This window comes from Myotis lucifugus, unplaced genomic scaffold, assembly GCF_000147115.1.
Source record: "Myotis lucifugus unplaced genomic scaffold, Myoluc2.0 scaffold_139, whole genome shotgun sequence".
Taxonomy (NCBI): domain Eukaryota; kingdom Metazoa; phylum Chordata; class Mammalia; order Chiroptera; family Vespertilionidae; genus Myotis; species Myotis lucifugus.
The window spans coordinates 3,294,479-3,321,430 of NW_005871187.1; the positions used below are offsets into that span (position 1 = coordinate 3,294,479).

The 26,952-nt window shown below is 40.9% G+C and overlaps 1 pseudogene; it reads left to right on the forward strand.

Annotated features, from left to right (window-relative positions):
- The first annotated feature begins 23,633 nt into the window (after positions 1–23,633).
- On the forward strand, positions 23,634–25,491 carry LOC102432229 (annotated as a pseudogene).
- The last annotated feature ends 1,461 nt before the right edge of the window (positions 25,492–26,952 follow it).

Sequence of the window (26,952 nt, forward strand, 5' to 3'; positions counted from 1 at the left end):
AAATGACGATTAGTAGAGGGAATGGAGAGATTTGAATGACTTTATCTAAATGAGAAAATGCATTCCTGCTTTCAATGAAAGAACTCAGCTCAGTTACAGCAATGACTTTATTTTCTCTACCTTCTGAAGGGAAATTTCAGGCTCAGGAAATCTGCCAAATCAACAAAATATTACTTCAACGTACAGTGGGGCCTTGACTTACGAGTTTAATTCGTTCCGTGACGGAGCTCGTAACTCAAATTACTCGTATGTCAAATCAAAAAGTGAACGAGTGAGACACGTGATGCTGGGCTGATGTTGTGGTGTTCACTGTGACGTCGCTGCGCCAACTAGCGGTGGGGTATCTGAAGCTGGCTCGTAACCCGAATTTTAGCTCACAACTCAAAGCAAAAAATCTGCCGAGAGATGGCTTGTATCTCGAAAAGCTCGTTAGTCGGGACACTCGTAAGTCAAGGCCCCACTGTATTTGAAGTTTTCAATAGCAAGTTCAAAAGGTCACCAGGAAGTTAGTTCAGAATCTGAATTTACTGTGCATGTCACTTTATCAAATAATATTTAGAGTTGGTCATTTTGAGGTGTCTATATAGTTTTTCTTCTGACGGTGTCTCTTCCTCCTCAAACTGTGAATTGGGCTATTCCTATTGATATCAGTGATCATAATGACACCATGGCAAATTTCTAAGCTTATGCTTTGGTATTGGTAATGTTTTGTTTTAAATATATTTTTATTGATTTCAGAAAGGAAAGGAGAGGGAGAGATACAAACATCAATGATGAGAAGGAATCATTGATCCACTGCCTCCTGCACGCCCCACACTGGGGATCAAGTCCACAATCTGGGCATATGTCCTGACTAGGAATCGAACCATGACCTCCTGATTCATAGGTCGACACTCAACCACTGAGCCATGCTGGCGGGCAGTAATATTTTCTTAAAGTTAAGTTTCATTCATCCACTATACATTTTTTTTAAAATATATTTTATTGATTTTTTACAGAGAAGAAGGGAGAGGGATAGAGAGCCAGAAACATCGATGAGAGAGATCAATCAGCTGCCTCCTGCACACCCCCCAGTGGGGATGTGCCCGCAACCAAGGTACATGCCCCCGACCGGAATCGAACCCGGGACCCTTGAGTCCGCAGGCCGACGCTCTATCCACTGAGCCAAACCGGTTCGGCCACTATACATTTTTAATTTATTAGTATTATGTATCTTCATGCCTCTAAATTCTCTTATTTTTCTGCTCTCAATTAGGAGGCACTGTTCAAGCCAACAGCATTTATTTATTTATTTATTTATTTATTTATTTATTTATTTATTTATTTATTTATTTATTTATATAAATTAACCCAGTTATTATAGGCTAGCAATGTTTTAAACTGTGGGGCTTCAGTCTTCTAATGGCAGATTTTACTGTGATGGCAGAAGAGGTGCTGTAGTTCCAGGTACCACCAGCTACTGTTTTCACCAGCTACTGTTTTCATGCAGGAACCACAGTGCCAGATCCCCACAGCTCATCTATTCATCTTGGTTTTGCCATAGAAGGAGCAAGTGTATTTGGCATGCTGGCTGATTTCAATTTTCTTCACCATTTTCCCGAGGGAGGTGCCAAAATGGGTCCTGTATTTACCGACAATTCGGACCTTCTAGGCCAGTGGTTCTCAACCTGTGGGTCGAGACCCCTTTGGGGGTTGAACGACCTTTTCACAGGGGTCGCCTAAGACCATCGGAAAACAAATATATAATTACATATTATTTTTGTGATTGATCACTATGCTTTAATTATGTTCAATTTGTAACAATGAAACTGGGGGTCACCACAACATGAGGAACTGTATTAAAGGGTCGCGGCATTAGGAAGGTTGAGAACCACTGTTCTAGGTGCATTTATAGTAGCCATGTTCCCACAAACTAGGTCAGACCAGCCAACAGCTTTTAGAGGTCAATAGCAGGGAAAGAAATGTTGTCCTACTTCCTTGGTAGAAGAATGCTTTAAAAGTTAAGGTACATTAGGAATTTCCCTCAAATGAAATATTGAGTTCACCTGTGGCTACCTTGCCTTTACTTACACCCTGTTAGTTTAAAAACAGACCAACCTGATTGTTTTATAACTGTTCCATGTTTGTTTATTGAGCCAGATAGATCAGGTGCTAATGAGAAAGGTCAATTCAAGAACTTACTGACATAAGTTCAGCCTCTATAGTGAGAGTATGAGCTTCATGAAGGCAAAAATTATTTTTAAAGTTCTCTGAATTTTTTCCTCTCCTGAGTAAAATCAGCAGGGAATTAATACTTAAAAGAATACCTAGGGTCATAGAATCGGGGAGGTAAGAGTAACCTCAGACACCATCAAGGGCAGTGCTGTTCAATAGAAATATAACAAGATCCACAATGAGAATAACATGTAATTCTAAGTTTTCCAGTTTTCACATTTCAAAAAGCCAATAAAGTGGCATTAATTTTGATAACATATTTTATCCAAGCCAATAGATCCAAAATATTATAATTTCAACATATATTCAATAGCAATTATGAGTAAGGTATTTTACATTATTATTTATACTAAATATCCAAAATTCAGCACCTGTTTTGTACCTACAGCCCCTCTCAGTTTAAGCTGGCCATATTTCAAATGCTCCATAGTCACATGTGGATTTCATAGTGCACAGTACAGGCCTAGAGTCTAACCCCTGCACTTTATGGATGAGAAAACAGAGATTCAGAGAGGTGAAGTGACCAACCAACTGATGAGATGAAGACAAACACTAGAGAGAAGGAGACTGCATAACATGAAATCACAGGGTTTCCCTACTGGGACAGTTGTGATGACTTTTCTTACTTACTAAGCCATGTAACACCTCTCTTTTCTCCTTCACCTCCAGATACCTTAACCCAAAAGTCTGGGTAATGATGATGAAGTCTCTGCCTTCAAGTATAGACAAGCAACTTGTTCCTAGGAACTGACTGTATTTGCTCTGCTCCACCCACAGATAAGTCAGGATCACTTTTCTACTAATCAGCTTGCCCTGACCATTTTCCAGGTATTCATTCTTTAATATACTAATTGCATGTGTTGACTGTAACCCACAGAGAGGATGGGAAGTCCCTGGGGGTACAGTAGCTTGGACAGAGGATGTGGGGCACAAAAGACTGAGTACTTACCTGTGTCCTGGGGAAGGTGGGGAAGGCAGAGAGGCTTCTAAGAAAAGGCCCAGCCCTAACCGGTTTGGCTCAGTGGATAGAGCGTCAGCCTGCGGACTCAAGGGTCCCAGGTTAGATTCCGGTCAAGGGCATGTACCTTGGTTGCGGGCACATCCCCAGTAGGGAGTGTGCAGGAGGCAGCTGATCGATGTTTCTCTCTCATCGATGTTTCTAACTCTCTATCCCTCCCCCTTCCTCTGTGTAAAAAAATCAATAAAATATATTTTTAAAAAAAGAAAAAGAAAAGGCCCAGCCAGTGTTGCTCAGTGGTTGAGAATCAACTCATGAACCAGGAGATCATGGTTCTATTCCTGGTCAGGGCACATGCTCAGGTTGTGGGCTTGATTCCCAGTGGAAGGCATGCAGAAGGTAGCAATGATTCCCTCTCATCATTGATGTTTCTATCACTCTCTCTCCAAAATCAATAAAAATATTTTTTAAAAAAAGAAAAGAAAAAAGGGAACACTAAGGAAAAAATCTATATAAAAAGCCAGTGACTGGAGCGCTGTAATGACCAGAATGACCGGTCGCTATGACGCCCACTGCCGCCACACCAATCGTGGGTGGGGCTGGCCGGCCAAACTCCCATGGCTCCTCCCCTGGCTGCTGACCCTTGATCGGCCTCCCTCCACCCAATTCTGGGGCGGGGCCAGCAGGCCCACCGCCCACAGCCTCTCCCCAAGACTTCCCCATCCCCAATTGGCCCCCCACCCCAATCGGGGGCAGGGGCCCCCTGCCAATCGCCCTTGGTCCCTCCACCCAGCCAGCCCAGCCCTTACCGGGCCCTGATCAGGGTGGGCCAGCCGGCCAACCTCCCGCCATCTCCTCCTCTGACAGGCCTGGCCCGGCCTGGATCTGCCCCAATTGAGGTCAGGCCGGCTGGACCCCACCCGTACACAAATTGTGCACCTGGCCTCTAGTAGTAGATAAAAAGAATACTAAAGTAAAAATAAGGCTTTTTTTTTCTTTTTTTTTTTTTTACTTGCAAGGGAAAAGAACTTATACATGATGCAGCCACTGTGGAAAGCAGTATAGAGTTACTTCAAAAAATTAAAAAAGGGGTCCCTGGTTCTGGTCAGCTGGGGGGTGGGGGTGGGGGTGAGGGACCCGCTGGTCAGACCAGCTATAGATGTCCATTTGCTTACCAATGTCAATGGTTTGGGCTTGTTATTTCTACTGGTTCCTTTGACAGGTGGTTACTCACCCTGCTGGACACTCGGCTGCAGCCCAACAGACAGCTGTGGGGACCAAGCGATGTAGGTACTGGGTTCCTTTTATGCCAAGTACTGAATTTTTAAAAATTGTTTGATTGGTAGAGGCTTTATTAGATTTCGATGTGGCAGTGTCATGGGTAAGACAGCAGGCTTTGATGTCAGAGCTCTGATTCAAATCCCGCTGGACCGCTGGCTCCAGTGGGGTTGTGAGGGAGACATTCACCAGAGCCTGTTCCCCCTTTAAGATGGGATGGAAGCTCTTCCTGGGGTCCCTGCCTGTGCGGTGCTGAGGCCTGGCCCTCAGAGGCCAGCGGTGACTCAGCGTGTGGCCGTCCCCGGAAAGCAGGGGCCAGATCGGTTCATTCACAGTCGCTGGGATGAAGCAGAAACTCAGTGTTGGAATGAGAAACCTCTTACCTGGCTCCCCTCTCAGCAGGTTCACCTTAAACCCATTCTTCCGGCCAAGTGTCCCGCTGAAGAGCTCCCGGAAGGACCCCTTCCTGGGAATTTTTCCTAAACCTCCATTTAGTGCTTTAGAACTTGTATGAACAGTTCACACATTTAGAACACGATCGAGTCCACCACCGCACGGAGAATCGCTGTTAGTGCCATGACGCTGTCGCATCTGGCACTTTTCTAAATTGTGTTTGTTTGTTTGTTTTACAATATTGGTGTCCTGCTGTATGTGTGGTTTTCTATCCAGCTCTTTCCACTTACCATCCTTTTTTGTATCATTAAATATTTTTGAGGACGTGAAAAAAAATTAAAAATGAAACTTAAGACCCAGCCATTCCACTTCTGGGAATTTATCTGAAGAAACCTGAAACACTAATTCAAAAGAATACATGCACCCCTATGTTCACTGCAGCGGTATTTACAATAGCCAAGATTTGGAAGCAGCCCAATGCCCATCAGTAGGTGAGTGGATAAAAAAGCTGTGGTACATTTACACAATGGAATACTACTCTGCCATGAAAATGGAAATCTTACCCTTTGCAACAGCATGGATGGACCTGGAGAGCATTATGCTAAAAGAAATAATCAGAGAAAGACACGTACCAGATGATTTCACTCATGTGGAATCTAATAAACAAAATGAACTAACAAGTAAAATAGAGACAGACTCATAGAGAACAGGCCTACAACTGGATAGGGGAGATGGAGGGATAGAGCAAAAAATTAAATAATAATCTAAAAGAGAGAAAAAAACTCACGGAAACAAAGTGTGGTGATTGCTGGGGGAGGAGAGGAAGAGGGAGGTGCAGGAGGGAATGGGGGGATAAATGGTGATGGAAAGAGACTTGACTTGGGGTGGTGAACACACAGTACAGTGCACAGAGGATGTGTTGTAGAATTGTGCACCTGAAACCTGTATAATGTGGTTAACCAGTGTCACCCCAATAAATTCAATAAAAATGGGGGGAAAGCCCTGCCCAGGTAGCTCAGTTGGTTAGAGCATCTTCCCAATATGACAAGATTGCAAGTTCGATCCCTGGTCAGGGCACTTACAGGAATCAGCCAATGGGGTGCATGGATGGTTGGAACAACAAATCATTCTCTCTCTCTCTCTCTCTCTCTCTCTCTCTCTCTCTCTTCTCAATTAATCAATAAAAATACAATATAAAAATATAATTACAGTATTATAGTATACTGTGGGACTCAGCTGTATGTGGTCCAAATGATTGATGTAAGCACTTTATGATGCTTTGACCATAACTGTGATGTCACTCTATTGCAGCAGATCACAATTTGGGCTGCACATTGGAACCATGTAGGAAACTTTTTTTAAAAACATTGATGCCTTCTTTTCAACCCAGACATTTTTATTTAAGTGTTTGGGATACAGCCTCGGCATTGACAATTTTAACCCCCCCCCCCCTCCAGCTGATTCCAATATGCTCCATTAGGTGGATGGGAGTGGGGAGGAAATGAGGGAGCCAGGGCCTGGTCCAGGACCGCTCAATTATAATGTGCATAGTAGGTGCTCCTACCATCCAATATCAAAAGTCAAGTACGGACAGAATCCAACCCTATCCTTGTATAACTCAGCTTCACTCTCTAACCACTCATCTCAGCCCTGTCAGAGCCTGCCTTCACTGGTATTTTGATTCTCATAGATTTCTTGCAAAATTTTGATTTTTAAAACATTGCATTAAAATGTTATTTATTTTGATAACTGACTTTTGGGGGAACTCCGGTAAATCTGTGCCTGAAGTGAGTGCCTCCCTGCCTAAGCCTAATTAATTCCAACAGGAGAAACTGTTAAAGGAATTAGAAGTTCTTACATCTTGGAAACAGGACTCAAGGTAGGGAGTGGATAAAGCAGGGGACCACATTTTTGTTGCTATAAGCCTTGACATGTTATTTGACTTTTGAAACTGAATACTTTCATTAAAGTATGTATTACTTTAATAAAAAAAATTAAAAAGACAGTATGTCAGTCAGTTATTTCTGTGGGCCACGTGCTGGCTGATTTTAGACCAGCCTTGCATTGACAGAGGAGGAAACAGGCACAGAGATGTGAAGTGGTTTCCTGCCGGCCATGGCAGAACCTATACCAGCGCAGACAAACATTCCTGGTCTGCTTGCTTTCCGCCCTAACAAACTTTCTTCTTCAGCCAGTAACACCACATCAACACAGCTCTTCATCCTCCCTCACCCCAGTTCTACTCCAGCTCCTCTGCCGAGGCTAGGGCCCTTTTAAGACCGTGGAGAGATCCGGAGCATTGTGGCTCTTAAAGGGGCCCCATCCCACACCCTATGAGGTCAAAATGCAACCGAAACTCCATTTTTTCATAAATTTCCTTTTGGAATTACTTGGCTTTGGGTTGGCGGTGATTTCTCAGCAATAATTTTGGATTCTTTGCAACTCGCACAAAGTGAAAAAGCCTACCCCATTCATTGTTTTGAAAGCTATGCAATTTTTGTCACTGTTACATTAAATACTTTATTAAATAGACACAATGTACATTTTATAGAAATTTCAATTAAACACATTTTTTAATTTGCAGTTTTTCTTATTTTAGAAAAACATACTTTTCTCTCCAATTTATTGTTCTTCAGATCACAGGTCCTCAGCATCAAATAGATCGAGTCCCCCTGTGGAATTAGTCCTTCTGCGGTCGAGTCCTCCTGGGGGACCAGGCACAGGAAAACCAGAAACCCTGCAGCAGCCTTCTCCTGTCTCTGTCTTAGGGACTTTAGCTTCATCTCCCGACCTGGTTAGATGTTACCACACAAATAACTTCCCTAAGGACCTGGTTTCTGCTGCCTCTTCATCATCAGCTGTCACTGCCCCCTGCAGCACCCTGCCCGAATGGCATTTAATTCTGTTAAAATCTCAGGCTTTGTCTTGCCTGCATGTCTGTGTATGTGTAGTTTCTGCTGTTTGAAATGTACTCCCACCTCCCCAGCTATTGCTTCCTGAATCCAATTTTATTTATAGAACAAATCATTTTTCTTTTTAAAATATTGGTCTCCTTAGCTAATTTCTCTGTTATAGTACTTACATTATAATATTGCTGTTTTTATTTCTTGGCATGTCTATCTTGTCTAATAATGCCAGCAAGGCAAGAATTATATTATAGCCCCAGCTCCTAGCAAAGTGCTTGGCCCGTAGTCAGTACATAATAAATTTGGTTGAATGAATGACTGGAAAGTAAAATTGCTATTGCAACTACCGATCAGCTGCAGCAACTGGCTTTTTCTGTCCAAAGCAACAGAAACAAAGACTGAGAGTGGAGTAAAAACCCTTTGTTTTGCCATTCTCTAGTTATGTGACTATAGACATCCCAAAACTTAGTTTTCTCACCATTTCTATAAAATTAAGATGATATCACCCTGGCCTGTATTACAGAGGTGCCCAGAAAATCAAACGATTCTTTGCGTGAATGCAGTCTGTAAACTCTCAAGCACTCCACCAATCCAGGCCCTGTAATGACCAAGTTGGTCATGTGGTCTCTGCTAGTGATGACAGCAGGGGGGCTCGCCCAGGCCCCTCAGCATGCTGTCCTTGCATGTTTCCCTGGGCGGTAGGGGCAGCCCTCCTGTATGTGAGGGTATGAGGGACGGGGCACAGGAAAACCAGAAACCCTGAAAAGCACATCACTCATTCCGGGCTAATGAAGAACTCACTATAGGCGTAATACCTCCAAAGAAACAAAACCTATTTCTATAGATAGCAGCTATATAAGCTGCAAAGAGATTAAAAATTAAATTTCCAGTTTGAAAAGAGATATTATCATTACTTAAGGGGGAAAAAAGCACAAAATTGATCATTGGCAGAAAGCTTAACTAGAGGGAGCCACACTGCCCATAGGTGAGGAGGCCTGTGCAACCCACTGCCTGTCCCCAACCGCAGGCTTCCCGATCCTCAGCTGTAACACAGATTGCCTTGGGTAAGCCCCAGTTTCCTCCCAACTTGTCAGTTCCGCAATCCCAAATGACCTGGGATCTAACAGTCCTGCCCAGGATTGCCTAAATTTCCCCAGGAACTAGCAGAGCATAAAGTGGTTTCATGTCTAGTTGAGAAATATAAACATGGGTCTGTTCAAGTGGCCAGAAAACACATCACTCTGACACAGAAAGAAGACAGAGGGTGAGGAATCAGTGAGTCTAAATTGCCAAACCAAGACTGATTTTCCAATTTGAGGGTAGAAGCCAAGCCGTTTGAGAAAGTTACATAATGGCTTGTCATTCACTCACTCTCCAGCTTTTGCTCTGTTATAGTGACTGCCTCCCCTAGACCACCTGGAAGGTGAATGTGAAGAGCCCTGACTTGTACTTGAAGCTCTGTTGCCAAACCCTCCCATAACCCTAGGTAAGTCATTTAACCCCTCAAGGCCTCAGATTCTTCTATTGTAAAATGGTTGAGTTGAACAATGAATACATTTATTAATAAACTAGAGGCCCAGTGCATGAAATTCGTGCACAGTGGGACTGTTCCCATGTCCCACATGGTTCAGGGTTTGGGATCTGGAGAAGGGGCCGCACGCAAATGAAAGAGAAGAGACAAGAAATAATAATTTGGAAATATTGGAGGCCAGGCGGGCAAACCCAATGCAAGAGAAAGGACTTCCCCTGGTGCCCAGGCCTTGTCAACCTTTTATTCAATTTTGGATACACATCTAGCTCTTAGGCAGGTAATTGTGGTAACAGACAGACTAACTTAAAGGTCAGTAAATATTAGAAAGATTTACTCTGAGACTATTTGGTCAGGAAATAGCTTGAGCCCCCATTATCTGGACTAAATAATTGGTGCATAGCTCTGGCCCTTGCCATGGGTTCAAGGTTCACCAGCATTCCAGGATCCTTGTTTACACTTCTCTGATAGTGAAGATAATGGGCGGTTTCCTGCACACAGGAGGGGGGTCCCCTCAGCCCAGCCTGCACCCTCTCCAATCTGGTACCCCTCGGGGGATATCCGACTGCCGGTTTAGGCCCGCTCTTCAGGATCGGGCCTAAACCGGCAGTTGGACATCCCCCTCACAATCCAGGACTGCTGGCTCCTAACTGCTCACCTGCCTTCCTGCCTGATTGCCCCTAACTGGCCCCCCTGCCAGCCTGATCACCCCTAACCGCATCTGCCTGCCGACCTGATCACCCCTAACTGCCCCCCAACAGCCTGGTCACCCCCAACTGCCCCCCCACTAACCTGGTCGCCCCCAACTGCCCCCCTGCTGGCCTGGTCGCCCCCAACTGCCCCCCTGCTGGCCTGATCACCCCATGTAGCCTGCTGTTCAGTCGTTTGGTTGTCCCTCACTAACCCCCCTGCCAGTCTTGTGGACCCACTCAGCCTGTTCGGTTGTCCGTTCGGTTGTTTCAGATGTGACGGCCCCTGGCTCTTTATATATATATATATAGATTGGTGAAAAGTGGAGGACAGAAATTAACAGCAGCAGTAAAGTATGCTCTGCAACATGTCACCAGGATGTAATTTTTATTCATCATTGAACATTTATTTATTGTGCCAGGCATCACTCTAGGTGCTGTAGATAAGGGAGTAAAAACAACAATAAAAAACAAACATAAAACAGGCAGATATATACCCCTGCCTTCTTGGAGCTTAAATTCCTATCAGGACAACAACAAATAAACAAATAAATGAAACATATGGGCTGACAGATGGTGATGAGTGCTGTGAAGGAAAAGGGCAGGGAAGGGACCTAGGAGTCCAGGCCTAGGTGCAGTGTAGGTGCTGCGATGCCTGGTGGAGGAGAAAGAATGAGCCAGGGCTGTCAGGGAGCAGAGCTTCCGGCAGAGAGAGCAGCAAGCACCAAGGAAGCTGGGAACCATAGGGGCACTGGTGTGGCTGTGGGCAAGGCAGACAGTATAGAAAATGGGGTCACAGACTCAACAGGGGAGAGACTATTACGCTTTGCAGGAGTTTGGTTTTTACTCAGAGCGAGAGAGGCGGAATTGGAGGATTTTGAGAGAGGAATGGCCATACCAACTTGCGTTTGAAAACAACACTCTGGTGCAGTGTGGAGAACAGACTCTAGGGAGACAGAAACTCAAGCAGCCACGGCACTGGAGAGGTTGGCACAATAGGGCAGGATGATGGCACTGGGTCGGGGTGGCAGCAGTGCAGGTGGGAGAGGGTCAGGTTCTATGTACTTACAAGAGCCAACAGGATTTGTCAATACAGTAGATGCAGAACTGAGAGAAAGAGGAGACAAGAACAACTTCAAGTTTTTGGGTCTGAGTAACTGGACAGAAGGGTTGACATTGGCTGAAATGGGGACGATGGCAGGAAGAGGAGGTTTGAAAAGGAAGATTAGGAGTTTATGAACTTTGAGGTGTTTGATATACAAATAGAAATGCTGGAAAGGCAGTTGGGTATACAGTACTAGAGTTCAAAAAAGAGGAAGTGAGAACTAGAAATATACATTTAGGAGTTCCTCTGTATATTTTATTTAGCATACATAGTTCCTCTGTGTCCATCAACACATGAATAAGTAAACAAAATGTGGCATGCTCATACACAGAATATTATTCAGCCATAAAAAAGGAATGAAGTTCTGGTAAATGGATGAATGTTGAAAATGTTATGCTAAATAAAATAAGTGAGGCACAAAAGGTCAAATGTTATATGATTCATTTTTTATGAAACATCTAGAATAGATGTCAAATCCATAGAGACAGAAAGTAGATTAGAAGTTACCAGGGGTGAAATGTTGAGGAGAATGGAGAGTTATTGCTTCATGGTTACAGTTTCTGTTTGGGTTAATAAAAGTTACGGAACAAGATAATGGTAATTGTTGTACCACATTGTGGATATAATTAATGCCACTGAATTGAATGGTTAACATGGCAAATACGGTTATATATATTTACCACAATTTAAAAAATTAATACCGTAATATGCCAAAAACAATTGATTCATACACTCTAAATGAGTGAATTGTATCATATGTGGGTTATATACCTCAATAAAGCTATTTTAAAATTAATTATGCAGAAAAGAGAGGGGAAAATTGTGGAGTCCCATCCTTGGGTATGCAAGAGAAGATGAGATATACTACATACCTGCAAGGCTGTGGCTTAGATAGAAATGTGGATAATTCATTCATAATAATAGGATGTAAGTCAAAGAATATGGACAGACAGGGAATGCAGGTAGTAGTAGAGGTTGGGGGCAGGCTTATCATCTTAGCGGCCTTAAAGCTATTGTCATGTTACACATTGCTTATAGCGATTATTTCATTCTGCCAAATGGATCCTTAGTTGATCTTTCTCTTATCCATCATCACTCAATTGCAAGTTTCTCAAAGGTGAATACAATGACCTATTCATTTTGAATTTTCATAGCACCCAAAATAATATGTTCTTAAAATATTCTGAATGAATGACTAAATTATGGATACACTAGACAATTGGCTCCCAAGAGTTCAGCTACTTTTTATTTCCCATCTTCAATTAAGTTCATATCCTCTATTTCAGTGTTGTACATAAGCCAAATGTGTTTGGCGAGAAACCTTCTTAGTATCCAACCAACCATAGTTGTGTGACACTATTCTCCAATTTCTGCTTTTTTTAATGTTGTTATTATAGGATCTTCTGTTCTTAACTGGAATCTTATCAAGTCATATTAAAAATCATGAGGGGAAAATGACCCAGGATGCAGAGAGAGAAAATATGAGGTAGATTTAAAATATTTATGAATAGTATGATGAACAAATTTTAAATGGTGAAAGGGCTTCTACCCCTTGGGCTGTTACCACTAGGTGGAATCAGAAAAAAAACTTAGAGCAGCAGGCTTCTGAACAAGTTGTTTAAAAAGGTGGTGAATATAGATTTAAGCAAAGGAAGTAAAGATCTTCTCACCAGGGTAAATGGCAAAAGCATACAGATGTAATGAGAAAGCCAAGTGAGGGAGTGGGCTGAAGGGGACAAGTAGAACGTAGGTTAAGTTTTCTTTAAAAAGCCTGAAAATGAATGACTTTATGTCATGATTCTTGTGAACATTTCATTTAAAGTGCAACATATTGAGAAAATTAATCCAAAACTAATTCACTAACTAAATGGCACAATCTAAGAAATGTTCTGATATATTCAGAGAAACTTACTAAATCTTTATTTTTCTGCCTTGTGTTCTTATAAAATCACAGGCCCTAGCCCCTTTGGCTCAATAATTAGAGCATTGGAAGGGTCCCAGATTCAATTTTAGTCAAGGGCACATATCTGGGTTGCAGGCTCAATCCCAACCCCGGTTAGGGTGTGTGACGGAGGCAACCAATCAATGTGTCTCTCTCACATCAATGTTTCTCTCTCTCTATCTCTCCCCACCCTTCCACTCTCTCTAAAAATAAAAACTTAAATAAAAATTAATGGAAAAGCCCTAACCGGTTTGGCTCAGTGGATAGAGCATTGGCCTGCAGACTGAAGGGTCCCAGGTTGATTCCGGTCAAGGGCATGTACCTTGGTTGCGGGCACATCCCCAATAGGAGGTGTGCAGGAGGCAACTGATCGATGTTTCTCTCTCATCGATGTTTCTAACTCTCTATCCCTTTCCCTTCCTCTCTGTAAAAAATCAATAAAATATATTTTTAAAAAATCAATGGAAAAATATTCTCAGGTGAGGATTAACAAAGAAATAAATAAATTTCATCAGAGCATTCTTTTTGGAAGTGGTTTTAGAGCTAACATTTACTGGGTGCTTGCCATAGTCTACACACTATTCTATGTGCTCCACATGTGTTTCAGTTAGTTGTTGCAACCATCCTATGAGATAAACCTTATTAACCGCCTTTTTTCATACATAGTTAAGAAAATGAGGCACAGAGAAAATAATTAAAATAATTTAACTGTTTCAAGGTCACACGACAGGTCTGGATTTGAATCGAAGCTGAGTCTGCCTTTCCTAGGTTATGTGGCACCTCTCCTTCAAAGCTATAATGGCAGTCAGACCAACTCTCCCTGTGAGTAGATTCATTTGGTGGGAAGAATTTTATTCACCAAAAGTGGAAGATTTAAGGGTCAGGAGAAAAATGAGGTAGGGAAAATAGTTTATACTTTTGAAATATATAATTACTCTAAAGTATTATTAAGTAAAAAAAGGTACTGCGTGTGGTGATATCAGATTTGCCAAGCTCTCACCCTGTAAGGAGGTAGAGGGAATAAAAAGATGCATGAATCATTATTGCCTTAGAGGTGCCTGTAGTCTAAGGCAGAGCAACAATGACAAATAATGAACATGTATCCCAGGCTGACAAGATAAATCCTATTCTTGAGGCGTCAGTACTGTGAGATCATAGCAAGAAAAATGAGCAATCCTGAGTGCATGGTGCAGCGAACTTCAAAGAGGAGCGGGCCTTGGAGCTGAGCTTTGGAGGATGAGCAGGGTTTTCACTAGGTGAAGCAGCAGGGAACGCATAGTCTGGGCGTGAGAGAAGGGTGGAGATGCCGAAAGTCGAAGAACAGTCAGGTGTGAATACTGCATGAGTGGAGAGCAGTGTGGGATAGGTGGCAGGAGAGGCTCTGGAGGGAGGGCCCTCCCTCCTGATCGTGGAGGGAGGGCCCTGAGTGCCACCACACTGAAGTGTCTAAGCTTAATTTTGTAGGTAATGGGATTTGGCTTGTGTTTTGAGACTTACTGTGAGCTTTTTGAAAGCGAAAACAAGGTCCATGTCTTAATCATGTCTGAATCCCCAGCACCTCATACAAAATCTAGAACACAATACACACACACACACACACACACACACACACACACACACACACAAGATGGATGGATGGATGGATGGTTGGATGGATGGATACATGAAACATGCAATAGAAGCCTTAGAAGTAAAAATGACGGCATGTGATGCCTAATTGGATAGTTGAGCCTCAGAAGAGAGTCAATTTGACTTGAAGTTTTCTAGCACAGATTATAAGAAATACATACAGATGAGCAGTTTGAAGAGGTGAGAAATATTTTAATAAACCTGGTATCCTTAGGCAAGCTTCTTCTAGGGTTTTGCTCAGGTATAGAAGATGAACCAATGTCCTTGGGCCTACAGGGAGGGACGGGAGAGGGTAACTTTTTTTGAAGCTTTCTCCTATCCTAACCTCAGGTTTACCCAAGGTAGCCATCCCCGCTTCCCTCTTGACTCACCTCCTTTCTCCTTTAACATTACACCCAACCACTGCTGCCCCACAGGCCCACAGGCCTGGAGAAAGAATCAGGCCAGGCGAAAATGTCATTTTAGGTTATACAACTTCTCATTAATCTTATTATATTCTGTCTGTTTTTTCTGGCATTTTGAAAGTTTGCATAGATTACTGTATTCTTTGAAGGCAAAGGACCAAGTACATGAAAAAAAGGTGGAAGGAGCTTTGCCCAAGAGAAAGAGTTGAAAGTAATACACCCACAGTAATACTCAGTTAAATTTAACTGTTTACCCAGGGTTACCATTCAAACCGTAAGGAATTTTTGTGAGTTTATTTGAACCAAACTGTCAACTATTGCCGGGAAGCAAAATCTCAACAAATTAAGATAATGCTCCAGAGAATGGCGATTTTTTACCTAGTTTTATCAATTTCCATCAAAAGAGGAAATGTAAGTGGAGGAGACATTACATGAAATCCATTGGTGACAGATTAGGGAGGTGGGAGAAAGTAAAGTAGGAGGGGTAACTCTGGGATTGGATGAAAAGTGAAATGATAGACACATGCTTCTTTTACTAGACTCTTAGGCACTCTGGTTCTCTTCTAAAGACACAGCACTCAAAGAGCTCACAGTTTAATCAGAAAATCCAGACAAATAAATGAAATTAATAAAGCTTCAGTGGTAGCCGAGAGAAAGCACTTAACATCTGCGGTGTGGTCAGGTCAGTACTAGCTGAGATTCTAAGAGTGTGCCTCGTAGTAGATGAAGTCTCTACATCATATGTTAATTTAATTCTTGATTAAGGCAGAAGTGATATGACTGCATTTTTTTTTAACTTTTGAAAAAAAATTGATTTCAGAGAGGGACTGTTAGAGAGAGAGAGATAGAAACCTCAGTGATAAGAGAGAATCATTGATTGGCTGCTTCCTGCACACCCCGCACTGAGGATTGAGCCCACAACCTGGGCATGTGCCCTAACTGGGAATCAAACCGTGACCTCCGGGTTCATAGGTTGATGCTCAACCACCAAGTCACATCCAGCTGGGTAAAACTGCATTTTTTTTAAAAAAACTGCATTTTAAGACTTCCTTTGCATTGCTTTCTGGGCTGTCTGATTCATGTATTTTTTCTACTAATTGAAGATTCAGAGATTATATCCTGTCATATGACAACTTCCAGATGGGATTAGCCAATATTCTAAGAGTAAATTCATACATTTCTTAAATGAAAAATAAAAAGCAGCACTCAAAATAACTCAAATATAAAACATGTTATCATAATGGACAAACTTTCCGAAAAGCTGGCATGTGGATCAAAATTTAATATACTATTAATGGTACCCATGGAATTCCCAGTAAAGACTATGAGTAAAATGTATGACTATATATACAGAAATGTAGCTACTAATTACAGTACTTTCAGATTAAAATCACATGAAGCCTTTAAGAGAATGACATGTATTTTCCATCCTAGAAAATATCGCTATTTATCAAAAAGCAGGAAATAGCAGAGGATTGTGTGTCCAGTTTCAGTAAACAAGAGATTTCCTGAAGCTAAACAGGAATGCTGATCAATGGCCTCATTGAACTCTACTGCCAGACAACCAGCCTTAAGGCAAACCTGCCTTCTCTTATGACAAAACCTAAACTGTGACTCAAGAGCTAAATGATGAGGGTAAATAAAACAGAGTTCACCATGATTTAGCAGAATATTCTAGCCTTCTGAGGGAAACAGAACTAGCCTTACACAATATCACAAATCATAATTATTCAGAAGGTTTCTCCTTGGATCTTGGTTGATCACCCAGATTGCAGTAAGTCCTCTAGAAAGAAAAGGCTCTCCTCCTGAGGACTACCCACTTGTCTGTCCACAGAATTTAAACAAAATGTAATTGCATTTGTTGCAGGTATTTTAGTTTTGTTTAGGTGAAGAGAAATATGTTTCATCTTTTTATAAAAAATAAAATGGGGTGAGGGGGGAAACACAAAATTTTACTTAACACTGTATTTATTCAGCTTTTGTCCAAAGAAGGGAAGAATCCAGGTAGGAAAGGAGAGGGATAAAAATGAGAGAATTAAAGCTAAAAAGGAACCTATTCTCAATAATGCATTTAAGGAAAACTGTTTAACTTTAAAAGATTGAGTTGAGAAAGGAGCAAGAATGGGGAGCAAGGAATGTGTTAGAGGAGAAATACTTGCACGGATGTACATCTCACAGGGAGGTACACATGGTAATCGGGTAAGGACAGGATGAAGCAAAAGTCTAGAAACAGTAATTAAGCAGAAGGATCTAAATACTTAGGAAATAAGTAGGTGTTAACTATAAATAAGTATGGATGAGTTTCACTAGAATCATGCCATTTTAGTGGATCTAATTTCCTTCTATAACAGGGTTATTAAATCAACACATCAAGGGAATACTTCCATGGATTTGGGATATATCTGACCAACTCTCTCCTAATACTTTTATGAATTAAAAAAACAAAAATTTAAGTTGGATGTTGGCTACAGTAGATGGGTGGGTACACAGTTGAATAACCATACCCAAAGCATATTACTTAACAGAGTAATGTCAATCCATTCATCCATTCTTTAATTAGAAACTCTTATTGAGTAGCTACTATGTTAAGCCTTAGAGATTCTAAGAAGACCAAGCTGTGGTCTCACAATCTATAAAAGGAGAAGCAGTTCTATCACAAAACAAAACAAAACAAAAAAACTGCTCAGCAACTATGAGAGTAATCAGCATTAGAGGAAAATCTTTAGTGAGAAGACACAGTGTTCTTTTCAAGCCTTATTTTATTCAACACTTTTACCAGTAATATATCTAAAGCCAGAAAGGACTTATCACTTTTGTAGGTGTCATAAAAAACTTAATAGAGATAACTGTACATTGGTAGATAAAAGTAAGAAATCAAATAAATTGCAATGGTTGGAATGAAGGCCTAAAGCCATGATGAATTAAATATAAATAAATTCAGTGATGTACATTTAGGTTAAAAACTATAACCAGATAAATATAGGACCTGGAAGACCCAACTTGACAGCAGCTCATGTGAAAGGAACGTGACTCTTAGTCAAACACAGAGTCGACATAACTTAGCTGTAAAATGTAATGGATGAAAACACTTGTGTAATTTGAGGCTGTATTATCAAAGCAGTGCAGCCAAGCCAAGGAGCGTTATGATACTACATTCTGTGCTGGCAAAAATGATTCTGCAGTGTGACGTATTAGAAAGGATTACACAAAGGAGGCAACCAGGAGGAGTTTTTATATGACACCCATTCATTTTATATTTTTAAAAATATGTAAGGAAATGGAGCTCTAGTGTCTACAGAAAAGAAGATGTAATGAGACATGTAATTGTTTTCTTTAATAATAAATATAATGGTTCAATGAAATCCCAGAGGATGAAATGGGAACAACTAACTTTTCTGTTGGGATTTGTTCTTTGCCAAGAACTGTTTATACATTATAATTTGGTTCTCATTGTGACCCTGGGAGTTAGGCCATGGAGGCACAACCAATTGCTATTTTATAGGTGAGGAAAGAGGTTCAGGAAGGTTGGGGCTTGCCTAAAGTGAGCACATTGGGATCCAAACTCCAGTTTTCTAATCCCAGACCTGTGCTTTTCACATAATACCATAATGTCCTTCCACCCGGAAGCACATTTCATCTCAGTATAAGGAAAGCTTTTCTAATAATATGGGCCACAGAATTAAAAAACAGACTACCTCACAAATTAATGATCTCCCTTTCCCAGAAAAAGGCAAACAAGGGCTGGAGGACTTTGCGTCTAGGACATTTTGGAGGTGATTTCTTTTTTTAAAAAAATTCTTTATTGATTAAGGTATTACATATGTGTCCTTATCTCCACATTGCCGCCCTCACCCCCCCCACCCCCCCCCGTGTCTGTGTCCATTGGTTAGGCTTATATGCATGCATACAAGTCCTTTGGTTGATCTCTCCCCCTTAACCCCACCCTCCCTACCTTCCCTCTGAGGTTTGGCCATCTGATCGATGCTTCTCTGTCTCTGGATCTGTTTTTGTTCATCAGTTTATGTTGTTCATTATATTCCATAAATGAGTGAAATCATGGATATTTATCTTTCTCTGACTAGCTTATTTCGCTTAGCATAATGCTCTCCAGTTCCATCTATGCTGTTGCAAATGGTAAGAATTCCTTCTTTTTTACAGCAGCATAGTATTCCATCGTGTAGATGTACCACAGTTTTTTAATCCACTCATCTGCTGATGGGCACTTAGGCTCTTTCCAAATCTTAGCTATGGTAAATTGTGCTGCTATGAACATAGGGGTGCATATATCCTTTCTGATTGGTGTTTCTAGTTTCTTGGGATATATTCCTAGAAGTGAGATGACTGGGTCAAATGACTGGGTCAAATGACTGGGAGAAAAGGAAGGAAGGCAGGGGGAAGGAAGGGAGGAAAGAAGGAAAGGAGGAAAGAAAGAAGGGAAGAAGTTTGGTTTTAAAAGATAGTTCCATTTTTAGTTTTTTGAGGAAACTCCATACTGTTCTCCACAGTGGCTGCACCAGTCTGCATTCCCACCAACAGTGCACGAGTGTTCCTTTATCTCCACATCCTCACCAGCACCGGTTGTTTGCTGATTTGTTGATGATAGCCATTCTGACAGGTGTGAGATTGTACTTCATTGTCATTTTGATTTACATCTCTCAGATAATTAGTGACTTTGAGCATGTTTTCATTCATAGGTGCTGGAGGCTAAAGCAAACAACAGTTAACATTGGAAGGCGAATGGACTTTGATATTCAGCAGAGATGAATCAGCTGTGACTGCAATGGCTCGAGGCGATTTCCCGACCTGATAATCATTACATGGTATACCAAACTTTACCTTTGATCTGCCTGTATGCATTGCTAAAGAGAAAATGTGTATTCAAGTAAATAAAAAGTGGACCAGGCCAGAAGAAGTGTGTGCCTCTTCAGGAAAGAAGAGGCCTTGGCACCTGGCCCCCAATGCCTTCTAAATTCATATTTCTTGTATAGAATTTTCATTTGTGCATTGGCCCCTCCTTCAGATCCTGAACCTAGCCCCAGAGGCCATGGCACATAGGGAAGGTAGTTCCCTAAATCCACTCCAATAAATGTTTACCATGGGGAAAGAAAGTAAGACAAGAAGGAGGAAATGAAGGAAGGAGAAAAGGAAGGAAGGCAGGGGGAAGGAAGGGAGGAAAGAAGGAAAGGAGGAAAGAAAGAAGGGAAGAAGTTTGGTTTTAAAAGATTCAACTTGTCCACGGACTCCATTCATTCAGCCAAGATTCACTGACCTCTCACTATGTGGTACTAGATCCTGAAATAGTGATAAGCATACAAGACTTGAAAATAGAAACCTTGGTGTTAAGTACTAGTTCTCTCAGTTATTATCTATGTGCTTTTATTTTAGTATAAATTTTCCCATGTGTCAACTGAGGGCTATAAAATCCACCTCAGGAATTGTAAGGATTGGATGAGATAATATTTCTAAAGTACTAAGCACATAGTAGGAGCTCAATAAATATTAGTTATTTCCCCCCTTTAAGTATGAGAGGTACCTAAAGTTCCTTGGAGAGAGTTTGTATGAATTGAATACGGCAATAAGACAGGACCTGGACACAGAGAAGGTGGAGGGCAAGCAGAACACCTCTTGGTGTTCACGTGACTTAGCTGGTCTGATGGTGACCACGCTGGCTCAACTGTGTAAGAATATACACAAGCCTAGAGTACAACATGCTCTGAAACTTCATCTGAGCTTGAATTCTCAATCTCAGATTTATGTCTTTTTGTTGATGTTTGTACATTGTTGAGCAAATTTTACTAGTTTCTTATTCTTAGAAAGTATTGTAGGAAAAGCGATATCTGTCAGTTGGATGTTCTTATAAATAAAATGGACATGGGGGTTTGCTTTATAATGATTTAGGCATCCAAAACATTATCCATCTAAACATGCTTATAATCAGAGAAAAATAAATTATTTGCTGAAAAATGATGACTTTTCCACTTAGTAGATTAACCAGTTGCACATTTCTGTTTTGAAAATCAAGATTCTTGGCTATATCTAGAGCGGCTTATGATGTAATGTTTTGGATAATTTTGCCAACTTTATGTTCTGGCCAGAAATAAGAAGACATCAGGAGACAATGGCTCAGCTGATTGTGAAAGACTCTGGGCTGATACATAAGCTCACCCAGCTATGGAAACCAAGTTTGAAAACAAAGACTTGTTCAGCCTTGCTGAGCTACTCTTTCAGAAATAAGACCAGGTGAAGGCTTTATTTTTTTTCCTGTTTTGCTTTAACATATAAATTAAATATTTGCCTACTTCTCACTTTAAATGATTAACAAAAACTGAATTCTTATTGAATGCAGCCTGGTTTACTCACATTCATCTCTAACTATGTACCCAGAAGGGTAAGAGATACCAAAGAAATGTAAGTAAATATATGCTTAGATGTTTTCCCATGGTAAAAATACATATTTAATATACACAATATTTCATATGTATTAAAGAGCAATAAAAATGTATTTGATGTTTAAAACAATAAACATTTACAATGTACCTCACCCCTTATATAACATAGACACATATATTGGCTTGAGAAACTATAGTCTGATGGAAGTGGAGAGTGTCAGATATAGACAAACTTGCTTTTAACAGTATAATGTAAGATGGGTTTTGTTAAAGTTTAGGACTAGAGGACTATAGGCTATGACAAGATAAAATTGTGTATCTGTGTTTACACACACACACACACACACACAAGCACACACACACACACACGCAGAAGTTTCCAGCTTTCAGAAAAAGCTGTCTTATTGAGCCAAGCAATAACCTCTCCAAATAACTTAAAACCCATATAATGCAAAGTTTAACAAGAAATGCAAAACAGAAATTCACTTTCTAACACATTAAGAATCAAAACAACAATTCTCAACTTTCAAATACCTAGGATTTACCTGGGAACATACTTCTTCAATCACAGACTCCAAAGTCTTAAAACTCCTTGAACAAACAATATAAATTCTTATAAAAATCTCTATGAAACCCAGCCAGCATGGTGCAGTGGTTGAACATCAACCTATGAACCAGGAGATCACGATTTGATTCCCAGTCAGGGTACATGCCCAGGTTTCAGGCTTGATCCCCAGTGTGGGGTATGCAGCAGGCAGCCAATCAATGATTCTCTCTCATCACTGATGTTTCTCTCTCTCTCTCTCTCTCTCTCTCTCTCTCTCTCTCTCTCTCCTTTCCTCTCTGCAATCAATAAAAATATTTTTTAAAAATGTTTAAATCTTTATGAAATAACTGTTTTAAAAATCAAAATAACTAGCCATTATAATTATCACATTTCCTCCTTTCATTTTATCCAGATGCTAACATTAACTGCAAAAGTGATGAATTGGGATAATTTCTAAGAGAAACTTTCTGACAAGAGCATAATTTGGATGGTAGAATACATTATTAAAAAAGAGAATCTTTTTTTTCTGGTATAATTAAGTTATGACTACATGATGTCAAAACAACCATTTGAGTGAGGTAAGGTGATTCTGCTTACCGAATATTTTCTAAGGAGAATCTATTATGTATATAACCCTATGGTAGATACTTGATGGGGGTGGGGAAAGGAGATGGGGTGATTGCCTGAGTGAGGTCTAAGGCATTGAGGAATCTCAATCATTGCCTTAGAGAAAACACATAAAACAGGTGCATAAGAAACAATAAATGTATGCTATAGATCAGTGATGGTGAACCTTTTGAGCTCGGCGTGTCAGCATTTTGAAAAACCCTAACTTAACTCTGGTGCCGTGTCACATATAGAAATTTTTTGATATATGCAACCATAGTAAAACAAAGATTTATATTTTTGATATTTATTTTATATATTTAAATGACATTTAACAAAGAAAAATCAACCAAAAAAAAAATGAGTTCGCGTGTCACAGGTTCGCCATCACTGCTATAGATAGTAGGCATTGGATTAGTTTAACAGACCTTAATGTGCTCTGGAATGATCTAGGAAAAGAACAAGAGTTGGAACCTGAAGAATAGAATCTGCATGGTTAGAGACAAGAGGAAAACAGTATTAGCAAAAGCACAGCACACTATTTTGTCTCCCAGGCTGCTAAGTGGCCAGGTTGAATGGAATTGCTGTTTTGGGGTTACCAAACCACAGCTTTACTTTTTCAACAGTAAAAACAAGTAAACAAAGGAGGAGAGAGCAAGGAGAATAAGATATTAAAAAAATAAAGGGGAAAATAAATTTCCATATAGAAAGAAGAATTTCTGCAGGTAGGCAGACAAAACATTTCCTCTCTGAATACCCCTGGGTATATTTAAATTAATAATCAGAAGAAAATAGCAAACATTTATTGAGCACATATCAGACACGATATTATTCCAAGCACTTACATGTTGTGAGAATACTGTGAGGTGGGAACTCTTCCCACCATATCATCACAGTTCCTAATAGCCCACGACTCTCTAAAACTAGAGATTTTAAATCAAAGATTAATTTCATTTATGCTTTTTCAGTACTTCCTATTTTTGTGCATCAAAGAAGTTTACTTTAGCAAACTAGACCTGAAAGGATGGTAGAAGCTACGTGAAGTATGGTGTGGCTGATTGAGCTCCCTGGCACAGCTTATCTGAGGGCAGTAAAACTGCGGTGACCGCACAGGTGGCAGCCGAGAGTCAAGAGGGGCAGAGGTGGTGGCCACAGGAGCACTGGCCGGTTTCTAGCCCTGGATACAGGTGCAGCAAGACCTTCCACGCTGTGTCATCCTTTTGGTGTTCGGGGTGAGAGAAGGGCGTTTCTCTGAAGCCAAGTTTGAGGTTTCGAGGCTGAGGAACATGTAGTTGAGTATGATGATAGTGACTTTGCTGAACTTGAGGACATCACAGCAGATGCTGTTACTGAAGCTCCTCAATGGGTGATTACCACTGAAGATGATGAAGACAAAGCAGCTGTGGAGTTGGGAGGGTCGGATGAAAACCGAAGAGATTTTGAAGATGCAGATACCCGGGAGGGAGATACTGAGAGTGAGTCATCTGACAATGAAGAATTTGAAGGTTATGAAGACAAATAGAAACTTCTAGAAAAATAAAGACCCAATAACAATTGTTGATGTTCCTGCACACCTCCAGAATAGTTGGGAAAATATTATCTAGAAACTAGAGGTCCGGTGCACGAATTCATGCATGGGTAGGTCCCTCAGCCTGGCCAGCAATTGGGGCCAATGGGGGCCATCTTGCCCAGTCCCGATTGGTTGGCCGGCTGGGGAGGGACCAGGGGAGGGCTCCAGGGCATGTCTGGCCCTCTTGCCCAGTCCCCATCAGCCGGACCCCAGCAGCAAGCTAACCTACTGGTCAAAGCATCTGCCCCCTGGTGGTCAGTGCATGTCATAGCGACTGGTCAAGCAGTCAACCGAACGGTTGACATATTGGTCAACCTATCGGTGGGACACTTAGCATATTTTGCTTTTATTATATAGGATTTTGATGGTGACTGGTCTGCTTCATTGGGAAGAATAAAAGCAGTCCCCTTGCTCGGGCCTGGTTTGACACTCAGACAGAGCTTTCAGAGAGGAGCTTAGCCTTAGTAGGAGCATCAAGCACAGGAAAGCTGAACCAGGGGAATGAGAAAGCTGAACCCCGGGGCCTTCTGGTCGAGTGTGCTGTGAAGGGATGCCTGTCAGATCAGGCTCCTCAGGAGACAGGACTTTCTGAATGTCCTGGCCCAGATGGTGACACCCGTGAGTGATCAAGTGCAAACAAAAGTGACCATGAATGATGAATGATGAGGCCCTGGATACCTACTAAGTGTTTGCTGTTGTCACTCAGAAAGCCTTGGTGAGACTGCAGAACGAGATGCAGGAGTGGGTATTGTGACAAACCTACGTCTGGAGCAAAGTATGGACTGCCAGACTCCTTGGTCATGCTGTCAGGTTGGAGAAGTCACAAGGAATGCCAGACACAAAGGTTCACTTGCTAACACACTATGCTGACAAGATTGAATCCATTCATTTTTCAATCAGTTCTTGGGTCCAGAAATTATGCAAGAGGAAGGTCACCCTTTAAAACTACCTGACACAAAGAGGATTACTGTTTGCATTTCATGTGCCTGGCTCAGGCGACATTTACCCAAAGGATATGGGGGCTTTGCTATGTCCGATGAACATGGTGATGTATTCCAGTGACAAAGCCAAAGAGTTCTGACTCAACAGAGGAGGCAAACAAAAATCAGATAAGAACAGAGCTAAAGTCCAAGAGATCATCTAGAAGCTGAAGCAAGTGCAAAGACCAGAAGTGGCACAGTCTCAGTGTGAGGAGAAGAAAAGAGCAGAGAAAAGCAAATCATAGATGAGAAACAGCTCAGGCTGGAGGAAGCTGTCTTGAGTGAGGTGTGAGCAAAAGAAATTGGAAAAGAAGCAAATAAAAATGAAACAAATTGAGGTGGAAGCCATGTAAAGTCTCCCCAGAGATCTGAGTCCGGATGCCACATGTAAGCTCTAAGTTCATAGGAAATGTAAAAAAAAAAAAAATACCAGTCCATTTCTCATCTTAAAGTTCAAACACTCGCCCTGGCCAGTGTGCTCAGTGGTTAGTGTAGGTCCCCATACCGAAGGGTCATGGGTTCAATTCCTGATCAAGGGCACATACCGGGGTTGCAGGTTTGATCCAGGCCCTGGTTGGGGCACATGTGGGAGGCAACCAATCAGTGTGTCTCCTTTACATCAAGGTTTCTCTCTCTCTTTCCCCTTCTCTCTATTCTCTCTAAAAATAAATGAAAAAACAATATATATCCTCTCGTGAGGATTAACAAAAAAAAATTCAAACACTCCCAGTGACTGAGAAATCCTATTTCCTCATCTGCTATTTTTTGTTTGAAGTTTTACTGAGGTTATAAGTAGATACATTGGAAGGATGCTGTTTCAGTAATTTTCTTCTAGGTAATAAAATTATTTTGATTGTTTCATGAAAGAAATGATATATGAATTATGAGTAGTCTTAAAATATTTTTAAAATTACAACATGAATCATCTGTGCTTTTAGTGTTTAAAACTAGGCAGTTGAAATGGCTGGCTATAAAAATAACTGTAAACAAAGATTCCACAAATAACTGTTGGAATTGCACAATAAACATTGCTTAGTGTTTCTTTCTTTTTAAAAAAGGCAAGGAAATAACTATTTTTCATGAACAATGTATTCAATCAATTGAAATGTAAATTTGAAGAGTTACAATCAGGAAATTCCCATTGAATGTTCAATACAAACTTCACATATATATGCCTTATGTATACATTTTAAAATTATTACTGTTGATGAGAAGCAAGTATATAAACTTATATCTCAGTCTCAGAGAAAGAGAAGTCAAGTAATGTGGAACAGAGGAAACACAGAGAGCAATATCAGAAGAAAGCCACTTAAGAATTGAACAAGCAAGGCCAAACATAGTAAACTAGTGACCTGATGTAAAAATGTATCTATTGCAATCACACATTTAAAAGGTAATAGACCAGATCTATCAATAACAAGCCATGTGGGTTCAGGAGTTATAGCTTCTATTATTTAAACTTCCCAGCAGTTAAACACACACACACACACACACACACACACACACACACACACACACACTAAAACAACAACAGATTTTTGCAGTGGAATTTTTGGGTGATTCTTTTGGATAATATTAACAAATTCCAAACATCTCTGATCTTCCCCCAAATTTACTAAGCAAAAATTAATGACTTAAATGCCAATTCCACCCTTGTTTTGTAATTACAAGTTTCCCACTAACATTAGCAAGAATGTCTTCTTGGAACATTGGTTTCCCCACATATATACCAAGCAAGTTGTTTCTTCATCGACTGAAGAGGTTCAAACTGCCAATTGGCGTTGAAAGTTCATTAAATGGTCAGTTATGTGTGA